This window comes from Scleropages formosus, chromosome 15 (assembly GCF_900964775.1).
Source record: "Scleropages formosus chromosome 15, fSclFor1.1, whole genome shotgun sequence".
NCBI classification, from domain to species: Eukaryota; Metazoa; Chordata; class Actinopteri; order Osteoglossiformes; family Osteoglossidae; genus Scleropages; species Scleropages formosus.
The window spans coordinates 20,160,475-20,173,312 of record NC_041820.1 but is presented as its reverse complement, the minus strand read 5'-3'; the positions used below and the strand labels follow the sequence as shown (position 1 = coordinate 20,173,312).

Below are 12,838 nucleotides of genomic sequence, written 5' to 3'. Positions count from 1 at the left end.
TTAGTCCTTTATTTCTGGCAAAGCTCAGTCGTTACTTAGCTTTACAACTCTGACACATGAAATCCACCTTTCCGAGTCTTTACAGTTCCTCATGAAGCTCCTGGCCCCCTCATCTCCTCCAGCCCCCTCTTTGTTCCTCCCTCCCTGGGCTGTGCGTGACAGTAGCTGCCTGAGAAGTGGAAATGAGACTAGTAAACAGTGATTAGCTCCAGAGCCGGTCCACTGTGGGTCTCATCTCTTTACGCCTGCTGCCAGCCATTTACGTGCAACGTGACTCCCTGCACCCCTCCTCCACCCTCATCAATCCCGAACTACCCCCTAACCCCCACTAGAGTCAGCCTGGGGTCAGGGCCAAGCTTTCACAGCCAGGTTACAGAAGATAATCACAGGCAAACACGGCAGCCACACGCAAAAAACACACACGCACATGTGAGTGGACTGCAAACCTGGCTCTAATTAGATGTGATGGCAGCGAGAATAACTGAGTGTGGATGTGGAGAGGGGGTTCCAAGGCTGGGGTTACACTGTAGGGGGGATTCCCTGGGAGCTGGGGTGCAGACAGACAGGCAGGAGGAGGTCTGTCTCATGGTCTACTGATACATGGTCGTGCCATCAATCTTTATCACTCTGCCCATGTTGAAACCCCTCGCATGTGGTACTCTGTTACTCTCCAAAAGCTAATTTCCTTATATATTAAGAAAAAGACAGAGACCACATGAGTATCCTTCTAACAATGTCAGAGAAGCAACAGAAAGGACACTGGTACCTTTCCATGAAGGAGGTGAATTGAGATATATACTGCAATTTTAATTGCTCTGAGACACAGACACAGAGATAGATGCTTATTGCATTTGCTCAGCTAGCCACTGAAATAGACCTACTTGGGGAAATCTGGGAACAAAAGTGTAAGGAGAAATAAAACAAGAGCTGGAGTGCAAGATAAATACGAATTCGAATGAATAAATATGAAATATGAATTTGTTATTCCTCTTTGAATCTGTTATTTCTTAGGTACTCAGAATGTTGGGCTTGTTCAGCTGAGCAGTGTTTGAGAACATCGTGGACGAGGTACTGCAGACAGGAAGTGATGCACACAAAATGTGAACGCTGTGGAATGGATGTGCAATGCGTGCTGACTGACCGTCTCATAACCTAGAAATCCACTGCTGACTCCCATTTCAGATTATCTGCCGTGAGGCCAGTTGTACGGGTTCAATGACTCTTGACTTTTTCCTTTGAAGACCTGGATAAGAGTTCAAAAAGACATTGATAAGTCTGAACTGCGCTTATATGAAAGGTTAACACAAATACTGAAACAATTTAATTTTAATGATATGGGCTTCTATAAAATGTGAAAACATTTAATCTCATTGAGTGGTACCTCACTCCCCAATGTACTTTGAAAAATGCTCTTCCTTGATCTTTACCTAGTAGTGTGACCCTGTTCTATTTTTTGGGACTCAGTGAATGTCACGTACAGGCTAATTACAGCTTTCTGATGAACATTTATAACGTGAGAAGTCACAGATTCATACACACTCAGCAGAAGTATCTAAATGTTGCGGGAACTGATTCCCCTCAGAGTGGTGGTAGGGAAGGTGCCATTGACTGAGTAAAGAAATCAGCTCTGTGTAGCCCCTCTCTATAGTCCCACCTCCCACAGAAAAAGTAAGGAGCTCATCTAGTTCAACCACACACACACACACACACACTTTCAGAGCCGCTTGTCCCATACGGGGTCACGGGGAACCGGAGCCTACCCGGCAACACAGGGCGTAAGGCCGGAGGGGGAAGGGGACACACCCAGGACGGGACGCCAGTCCGCCGCAAGGCACCCCAAGCGGGATTCGAACCCCAGACCCACTGGAGAGCAGGACTGTGGTCCAACCCACTGCGCCACCGCACCCCCTCTAGTTCAACCACTAAAACCAAAATATAAGCTTGGCACGGCATTTCCCACTTTCACCTGTTTTTTTTTTTTGTCTTCATGAGTTTAAGTACTGAAATAAACACTAAAGCTGTGTGTTCCTCCTTATGATAGCTACTTTCTTGATCCTTCGGATTATCATTGCCTTGCATGCACTTGTCAGTGCAGAGTGTTCATATCTCTGTTTACTGAGAAGAAAGAAACCTTTTCGGTCACCTGAGGTCTGCTATGAAATCATGCAAAAACCCCATTGAGGTGGATGTTACAAAAATGCACCAAAATGAGACAAGGTTCGGAAGCAACTACACATTTCTCATTGTTCTTTGAAAAAAACTGACACAACAAGGGGATGAGAGACTGGCTAAATGTACTTGTATGAATAATAAATTGAATGGAAGACTACCTAAGTATATATTTATAATAAAATAAAAAAAAAAAAAAAAAAAGTGGTTACAACAATATTCCTTCTGTTCGCCAAAACGAGGACAGCAGTTTAAATGTTAAATGACTGAATCAAGAAAAAAAAAAAAAAGAATTGCAGATCTTTCTGACTTTTTCAGTTACGTTTAGCACGAATGCAAAACAAGAAAACTATTACAAACTATAAGCATAAATGGGGTTATTTCTAAATGTTTTTAAACATCCATAAAATATGTATAAGGAAGCCAAAACTAATTACAAACGATTTTACAAACTACTTTCTAAGACATTTTAAATGAATTCTTGGAAGCTTCATTTTAGAGCAAGTAATCACCTTCCATATTTTTCCTTTTTAGTATTCATACTTCATTAATATCATCCAGCAGAATGAAAAATAACCCTTTGCTGTGTACATATTCCCAAGAAACGAGGAGATGACCAATTTATAGAACACAAACGTGGAGTATTAAAGTGCTAAGAGGGCAAGAGTTAAGCTGATGACAGAAGTACAAAGTAGCTGTTTGATAGGTGACAGTAACGTCAGCTGGTGAACAAAAGCTCTTTCCAGGGATTCCCCACAGTGCCATGAAACCAGCAAGTAAAACATAAACCAGACGCACTTTAAACAGGTTTTGCACTGTGGGAAATCCACACTGGAGCTGCCGGGGAAATTGATACTCCTCCATGGTCTTCTGGGAAAGTGATATTATCTATCATATTTTTTATCAGATAAAATAAGGCTACAAGTGGGACATAAGTGTACCTGAAAGAAAAATGGGATCGCGATACAATGATCTCACTTCAAAGCTCCTCCGCCAAGTAGCGGCCGTCCTCCCTGCTATACTACTAGTATATAGTAATAGTATTGATGCCTTCGCAGTTGTTCCGTCATCGAGCGCAGTGTGTGTCCTCACTGTCCCGCTCACACACGACTCATCTACACACTCTAAACCACATCGTCTCGAACGGCACAGGAGAGCTACAATAATAATTGTTGCGAACACACACTACAAGGAAGGAGGAGAGGAGTTGCACGGACACGATGCAGGTAAAATCGAATAGTGCTTAGTTCTCGTTTGAAAGCGAACGAGATTAAGAGCCTAATACACACTGCAGCCTAATTATATATGAGTGAAAATAGGGACGGAATTGTGTTTTCACCCTTTTTTCGCACACCGACCGTCTGATCAAATTGCGAGACAAGTCAAGCCGTATAAATGAGCATGACACACACCGGACACAGTTTAAACGGATGAGATGATGATCACCTGAACTGGCTGAAGGAGCGGTGTGTAACTAAGCGTACCGGTTCAGAACATCAGTTAAACTGGACCAGTTGAAGACAAATATAACAACAATTTGAGTTCTTGAACGGTAGCCGTTCCCACGCTTCACATGATGTTTACCTGGTCTGTCATATTCATATTGATATTCATGTATCTGCTTTCGCGGAGGTTATGTGGACACAGTGAGTGAGGAGTTTTAAAAACTGGCTTCACATGGTCATGGTAGCAAAAGTTGGGAGAATAGTAAAGCAGACGCTACGTTATATCGTGTCGAGAATTTGAATAATACTGTTGTTGAGTCACGCTCGCATTATTTTGCAATACTACACTGAAGGAACATTTACTTCACAGACAAGTCAAAGAAAACTTGGAAAAAGAAAACAAACCGTATTGCACGCAGTGCACTCCACAAACTAAGTCCTCGCACCGCTACAACGCACTGAGGTACAACTAACTAAGCACTCGGACTCGCGCTCCTCCTGCCCGCGCGCTACCCACCGCGCGCCTCCGAACCTGGCGCGAGCCCGCCGCCTGTAGTTTGGTCTCGAGGAGACGTCCGAAGCCCAACAGGAAAGCGCTGATGTGAGGGGTCTCCAGGGCTCCCACAATGGGAGGAGTATGATAATAACGCAGAGCCCGGCCCTCCACACCGCAAACTTATATAAGAGTTACTCCTAAAGCACAAACACACAATGCTCAAATCTCAGAGCGAAGGGGAGAGACGTCTTTACTTTACCTGTTTCCGCGCCACAGACATCTGCGCGCGCGCATTTCTTTAATTTGGAGGTCAGCGAATCCATAGGACTATGAACCATACTGAACAGCATCAGAATCAGGTTGACAAATCCTAAATTGCGTTTTCTTTCAGTTTGCGAGACTGAATTTCTGCTTTTGTGCAAAAAATACACTGAAAATTCAGAAGTTTATTTTCATTTCAAACTCTGAGAGGTCAGTGCTGCTTCAGCCTTTTTGCTTTATTTTTACACGTCATATTGCAATTTCTCATCATCACAGACGTTTATTATAATAATATAAAGCTTTCAGGCAAATCACCGCCATGGCCTTGTGGGACACAGAGTCTGGAGCATACAGCAGCAGCAGCATCATCAGAGAGTGGAGTGGACAGGTCCAGCCGGCTCTTGTTGCCTCCTTCATCTTCCTCTTCTGTCTTGAAGCCTGTCTGTGGTTCAAGAACTTCAGACACAAGAGGAGACTGCCTGGACCTTTTGCCTGGCCATTGGTGGGCAATGCCATGCAGCTGGGCCAAATGCCTCACATCACCTTCTCCAGACTGGCCAAGAAGTACGGCAACGTATATCAGATTCGGCTGGGCAGCAATGATATTATTGTGCTGAACGGAGACACAGCAATACGCCAGGCTCTGGTCCAGCACAGTAAGGAATTTGCAGGACGACCGAATTTTGTATCATTTCAGATGGTTTCAGGAGGCAAGAGCATGGCATTCAGCAACTATAGTAGTCAGTGGAAGATGCATCGCAAAATTGCTCAGTCCTCCATCAGGGCTTTTTCCTCAGCAAACAGTGAAACCAAGAAAACCTTTGAGCAGCACATTGTAGCAGAAGCCTTGGATCTGATTCAGGTTTTTCTCAGGCTTGGTGCAGATGGACGACATTTCAATCCCTCACATGAACTAACTGTAGCTGCTGCCAATGTCATCTGTGCCCTCTGCTTTGGAAAACGCTACGGACATGAAGATTTGGAGTTCAGGACACTCCTAGGCAAGGTTGATAAGTTTGGGGAGACTGTAGGTGCAGGAAGTTTAGTGGACCTGATGCCCTGGCTCCAGTCTTTCCCTAATCCTGTGCGCAGAGTGTTTCAGAGCTTTAAGGAGCTGAATAATGAGTTCTTTGCATTTGTAAAAGACAAGGTGGTCCAGCATAGAGAGACCTACGACCCAGGTGTGACACGAGACATGAGTGATGCAATCATTGCCGTAATTGAACAAGGAAAACCTAATGGACTGACAAATGAGTTTGTTGAAGGTACCGTTACTGACCTCATAGGTGCTGGGCAAGATACCACATCAACAGCTTTGCACTGGATGCTCCTGCTTTTAGTAAAATACCCCCACATTCAAACAAAGATCCAGCAGCAGATTGACAAAGTCGTTGGCAGAGACCGACTTCCCTCTTCTGAGGACAAGAAGAACTTGGTATACTTGGAGGCCTTCATCTATGAAGTCATGCGCTACACCAGCTTTGTGCCCGTAACCATACCCCACTCCACCACCTCCGATGTCACCATTGAGGGTATGCACATTCCAAAGGACACAGTAGTGTTCATCAACCAGTGGTCTGTCAACCACGATCCCCAGAAGTGGAAGGACCCACATGTCTTCGAACCCTCCCGTTTCCTGAATGAGGACGGCACCATCAACAAAGACCTGACAAGCAGTGTCATGATCTTTTCCATCGGAAAAAGAAGGTGCATTGGAGACCAGATTGCCAAGGTGGAAATCTTCCTCTTCACAGCCATCTTGCTGCATCAGTGCACCTTTGAGAACAGTCCCATGCAAGAACTCACCATGGACTGCTCCTACGGCTTAACTTTGAAGCCTCTCAACTACAAGATCTGTGCCAAGCTCAGGGGAAAGTTTCTCGGCATGGTCTCACCAGCATGAAAAGCTAAGCACTGTCTACCCTGAATTTAGTGACTTAAGGCCAGCAAAGACTTCAGCTTTGCTAGAAGGTGACTGATGGCATTTAACAGTGAGTATTAGCAAATGGATTAATCCTTGGTCTAGAGGGATTTGCACTGACTGCTTTAGTTAAGTAATTTCATATTTAATATTTAATTATTCATTCATAATTGATTAAATTTTTATTTTCTGCAAGTTAAGAGTTGTATTTTTACTTATCAGTAGAACAATTTGAGTCTGCAGGTTTGTAAAAGAAATCAAACCTATAGGCAAAGTATTTTCTGTGAAGTATACTGTACTACAATTCAGTAAAGGTTCTGGGTCTTTGAAAACACTTTGGGAAACGTGCACAATCTAGTATGATTGAAAACTATTAAATTTGTGTTCATGACATTCTAATCGTGGCATATATTCAGCATCTTTTCTGCATGTGCAAGCAATAATGTCAAAGCAGGAGTTATGTGGGACATTATTCAAGTTCAAAGTAAAATATTTTTTAAATATTCAGCATTTGTCATTTGTTCGCAATTAACAATGAACGTGTATCACTGTGTTTAGCTTCTTTGGTGAATGTGTATGCAAACATCTGTTAAAAATTCTCACGTCTGAAATATTTTATATACAGTACATATATTGTTTATTGTATTTGATTTGTGAATTGATTAATGAAATTATATCAAAGCATTAGCTGTTTCACATCAGAGTCACATATATGAATGTATTTTAAAGTGTTGACCATGTTTTGGGCAATTATTTCTTATTAAAAACATTAAATTCACTATCTACTACAAATAAAAATGAGGATCACATGGCAAAGAGGACAAAATGAGATGCACATCATAGAGAAGAATTGGAACATTAATCTCAAGTTATTTTCAATGACTTGTAAAGTTTTGAGAGACATAAGCAGGTATATTGCATTGTCACAACAAAATTTTGTATTTGGAAAACCTGACATATTTGCATCTTTGAAAAATATACAATTAAGATCTCACTTGAAAGTATTCTCATCGAACAGTCAGATGCAAAAAACTTCTGCAATACTGTCTTGTATAACCATGTGTTGCTTCATATTACAGGCCAAAAACAAATAATCCCCAATAAATGGTTCCATATGTTTTCATGTAATTTGCAAAATGCACCTCTGTTTACAGTCCCAGGACTTTGCAAGCTATGTGAATGCCAGGTTACCTTTCAAGACTTGTTTTATCAGGTGAAGTATATTACTGTGGAAATGATTTCTTTGTGTATTTCCTCTCTTTCTAAGCCAAGGGAACCAGCTGTGTGTGTAATATTTTTTACTTTAATGTATACCATGTTTTTACCTTATAACTATAAGCTACGTTTGGTGTGTATAAAATATAAATAAAACAGGGAGGATGCAGGTATTAAGTCCATTCTTTGTTCACAAGACATCCATTATATTTCTTTCAAAAGTCCACCTACTTGGCAATGTGGCTGCAGACTTGAATTTCTTGCTATCTGTCAAACAAAAATCCTTTAAAATTTCTTTTTGCCACTCTACATTACACACATTCAGTTCAACAGTTCACACAGAATGAAATCTATCTACCTATAAATTCCATTTTTAAATACTAGACCTTTCAGATGCAACTTTGCGCTCTCACCCATAGTTATACCAAGAAATTCTCCAACTTTGTTACACAACTTAATAAGTAAAACATAAAAATGTTACAAACCAATAATATTTCATCAACAGTTCTTGTGACAGAAACTTTAAAACAGGAACTGAGACCGTGAATATTTTTTGCTGAAGCTGGAAGGTATACCTTGATGTTTTAGTTTAGTTCTGCGGACGTTACTGGTGTATATCAGAATTCTGCATCATGCATCCACATTGCAAGATTATGACAATGAAAAACTGTAATGTGTCTATAAATATTGTTATTGGAATAAAATACCCTTTATTGTAAAGGATATAAGAAAGAAAAAAGACAAATTAAAAAAACTCCCTTTATAATTAAGTACTCAAGATCGGTCTAAAATGACTATCGGGTGGTACATACATAATCCAAAACACGGATTTAAAACCACTAACCATCCTGGCCTAAAATAAATGGAAATGGTTTCATTTCACTTTGCCGGCATTTTTAAATAATACATGTAAGAAATGAAAAAGAGAGAATATTATTTGCCTTGTGTGTTCACATACAAATACATGTATTTTTTTCTATATATCTATAATCCCTTTAATTTTGCATCTTATCTATATAAAATATAGCTAAAAGGCAAAATTTCTCCATACAAATATAACCAAGCAAAGTGCACAATTGTCATCAAAGAAATTTTACAAATTCCCAATGCTTTACATGCAGTAAACAGTCTCTAGTGGATTAAAATTTGCATGGAACAGAGAAGCAGTCGAAACACCTGCGTTCACCAGCGGCAGAAATCACATTGAATCCAAACCAACCAACTCCTTTTTTTCCACTAATTTCTCAAGTCTTTTGTTACTTTGTGAAAACCCATTACTGGTTTTGCTGGCAAAGCCTCTGCCCTGTTAAGTAGTTTGACCAAAACACTAATCTTTAGCGTAATATTATCTCATTTACTAAATATATAACCATTAAGCTAACTATACCCCACAGTAAATGCATTCCATTACCATCCACATTAAAAAAACATTGTTTGCCCTTCATTTGTGTTTTGATCTATGTGAAATCCTGTGCACAAAAACATAGATACAGTTCCATTTCTTTACAGCTTTGTTCATGCGGCTTTGTAACTTAATTGTTTATAAGGTTCATTACTTTAAAATAATGGATTGGAATGGTTTCAAAATCAAATTTTCATTGCCTAACCACTTAAAAGTACTTTATAATCATATCTCTAAAGAGAGTAAATAACAAAATTGTAATTCACTGATTGTTCACTAATGATGAAACAATAGATGCGGAAAGCCCACACAGGAGCAATACAAGAAGTAAGTAGTAATACAAGTATGTTCATGTCAGCGGTATTCATGTTTCATTTTAAACCGGAAACTTACATTACATTTATATTTATTTATTTAGCAGACACTTTTCTCCAAAGTGACTTCCAGTGGATACTATGTAGTGTTATGAGCCCACACACCAAGGTGACTTACACTGCTAGATACACTACTTACAATGGGTCACTCATCCATACATCAGTGGAACACACTTCCTCTGTCACTCGCACACACCATAATATAAACTATAAACTTTAGAGTAGCATTATAGCTGCAAATATCATCTGAATAAATCTTCAAAATACAGTTATCATCCTAAGGTAAAACAAAACCTCCATTTTACAGAATTTCTTTTTATAACCTAAAGTCAAAGATGTTGCACTTTCTCATTACAGGTAAGCTAATTTTATTCCATCATAATATTCCTGTTTGTAATTTTTTCAAAATGTGCTTTATCTCAAAAATGAACAGAGCCATAATTTGTCCTACTCCACATATACTGCCACTCACCAAATGTGCTTTTATATCATACAGCTTACTAATAAAACATTGTTCTCATAAATTCTTCCATTATCAAAAAACATAAACTAAAGGGGAAAAAAAAGCAAAAATGAGAAACTTTAAAAGTCTATCCAATCCTGCCAACTTCACAAGTGCCCATTAGTCTGAAGGAGAAGAGAAACAAAACATACAAAAAGCAGAAGCCTGTTGAGGCCATGGGTTTAATGCGTGATGCTGTCCAAAAATATTTTCATAGGAGCTGCAACAGGAACTTTTCTGCCTCTTCGAATAATAGGTCACAAACCTCCTAAACTATATGGTTGTACGCTGTCGTAAAAACCGTAGGCAGCGCTTTCCCCAGCTGCTTCTTTAGCCCTTGCAGCTCCTACTGCTACACCCACCTGACTGGGACACTGTGCTTCTTGTATTTAAACTAGCTCTCCAGTGAACTCTTGGCCCAAGCATGACTGACACCCCGCTGGAACAACTTTCTGTAGCAGAGATGAATAGGAGTCCTGGGGTCCGTGGGATGACCACAATGGGAGGGGAGAGATGATAAAAACCCAAGTCCCAGCCCACTCCAAAAACCGCACAGATATATATAAGGGAGAGTGTTAGAGCTTGTGAACTGCATTGCTTTCATTTGGTCATCTGAAAAGGGACGTTACTACACTGGGCACCACTGAAATGGAGCCGTCTACCACAAGCTAAGGGGAGGCATGGAAGGATAGGAGCAGCGCCTTAAGAACCTGGCTCTTCACCACATCAACTAGCAACCAAATCAGAGATCTAGCAGAGACTACCCTGAAGACTTTAAAGTGCTGCGTATCTGCTGTACCAAAAACAGACGCTGGTGTGTAGTAAAAATCTGCAAAGAAAAAAGAAAAAACAAGAAAGACACACATTTGTTTTAGAGCAAAAGAAGTGAACACCCTACTGAGAAAAGAAACGCAAGAGAATCAGTACAACACAATGGCCTTGTGGGACACAGAGTCTGGAGCGTACAGCAGCAGCATCAGAGAGTGGAGTGGACAGGTCCAGCCGGCTCTTGTTGCCTCCTTCATCTTCCTCTTCTGTCTTGAAGCCTGTCTGTGGTTCAAGAACTTCAGACACAAGAGGAGACTGCCTGGACCTTTTGCCTGGCCATTGGTGGGCAATGCCATGCAGCTGGGCCAAATGCCTCACATCACCTTCTCCAGACTGGCCAAGAAGTACGGCAACATATATCAGATCCGGCTGGGCAGCAATGACATTATTGTGCTGAACGGAGACACGGCAATACGCCAGGCTCTGGTCCAGCACGGTAAGGAATTTGCAGGACGACCCAATTTTGTATCATTTCAGATGGTTTCAGGAGGCAAGAGCATGACATTCAGCAACTACAGTAGTCAGTGGAAGATGCATCGCAAAATTGCTCAGTCCTCCATCAGGGCTTTTTCCTCAGCAAACAGTGAAACCAAGAAAACCTTTGAGCAGCACATTGTAGCAGAAGCCTTGGATCTGATTCAGGTTTTTCTCAGGCTTGGTACAGATGGACAACATTTCAGTCCCTCACATGAACTAACTGTAGCTGCTGCCAATGTCATCTGTGCCCTCTGCTTTGGAAAACGCTACGGACATGAAGATTTGGAGTTCAGGACACTCCTAGGCAGAGTTGACAGGTTTGGGGAGACTGTAGGTGCAGGAAGTTTAGTGGACCTGATGCCCTGGCTCCAGTCTTTCCCTAATCCTGTGCGCAGAGTGTTTCAGAGCTTTAAGGAGCTGAATAATGAGTTCTTTGCATTTGTAAAAGACAAGGTGGTCCAGCATAGAGAGACCTACGACCCAGGTGTGACACGAGACATGAGTGATGCAATTATTGAAGTTATCAGTAAGACAAGCCATGACAGTGGACTAACAGAGGATTATGCAGAAGGGACTGTTACAGATCTGATAGGAGCTGGGATGGACACAGTCGCCACAGCTTTGCACTGGATGCTCCTGCTTTTAGTAAAATACCCCCACATTCAAACAAAGATCCAGCAGCAGATTGACAAAGTCGTTGGCAGAGACAGACTTCCCTCTTCTGAGGACAAGAAGAACTTGGTATACTTGGAGGCCTTCATCTATGAAGCCATGCGCTACACCAGCTTTGTGCCCGTAACCATACCCCACTCCACCACCTCCGATGTCACCATTGAGGGTATGCACATTCCAAAGGACACAGTAGTGTTCATCAACCAGTGGTCTGTCAACCACGATCCCCAGAAGTGGAAGGACCCACATGTCTTCGAACCCTCCCGTTTCCTGAATGAGGACGGCACCATCAACAAAGACCTGACAAGCAGTGTCATGATCTTTTCCATCGGAAAAAGAAGGTGCATTGGAGACCAGATTGCCAAGGTGGAAATCTTCCTCTTCACAGCCATCTTGCTGCATCAGTGCACCTTTGAGAACAGTCCCATGCAAGAACTCACCATGGACTGCTCCTACGGCTTAACTTTGAAGCCTCTCAACTACAAGATCTGTGCCAAGCTTAGAGAGAAATGACTTAAAAAGGTATAAAATACTTGATTTTAGAAACCATCCCATTATGTAGGTATGTACTTCATAGCAAACAGCTAATGTTTTTACTGCTTTCATACAAACTGCAATTTTTTTACACTGTTCTATAATGTTTATCTAAAGATTTTTTTTTATGCAGAATGAAGTATTTTCCCTGTAAATCAGTTTTTACCAGAATAATATTAACCTCAAAACAGACTTTTCAAATTTTTTCAACCACTCAGACAAAGCCAACTTGGTTGCAAAACTTTTAAAATCCTTCTGATTGTTTTGCATTTAACATTTATGAAAACAACTGCAGAGATATTCAGTTCATAATCCTGTACTAACTGCAAACATGTGGCCAGTATCCGGCTTTTACATACACATTTAGTTGTTCATCACAAATTAAATCAGGCAAAGCAATGATGAACATCAACAAGATCATCAAGTGGCTACTTGTATACTGTTATGCAAGACGTATAAAACAGTTGCTAATATACTACAAGCTGTGATGTGGCAGTGCAGAACCACAGGTCTCCATAAAACAAAACCCCATTTAAAACATA

General features: G+C 41.1%; 1 long non-coding RNA gene and 2 pseudogenes across 1 annotated transcript; 2 read left to right on the top strand and 1 right to left on the bottom strand.

Moving 5' to 3' along the window:
• Nucleotides 1-4,309, bottom strand: LOC108919552 (uncharacterized). The gene is made up of 3 exons (XR_001964927.1): nt 4,132-4,309; nt 1,142-1,243; nt 1-169 (listed from the first exon to the last, which is right to left on the bottom strand). It is a non-coding gene; the product is annotated as an uncharacterized LOC108919552 (long non-coding RNA).
• LOC108919550 (cytochrome P450 1B1 pseudogene) lies at nt 3,298-7,672 on the top strand (annotated as a pseudogene).
• Nucleotides 7,673-10,392: 2,720 nt separating this feature from the next.
• Nucleotides 10,393-12,290, top strand: LOC108919438 (cytochrome P450 1B1 pseudogene; annotated as a pseudogene).
• The last annotated feature ends 548 nt before the right edge of the window (nt 12,291-12,838 follow it).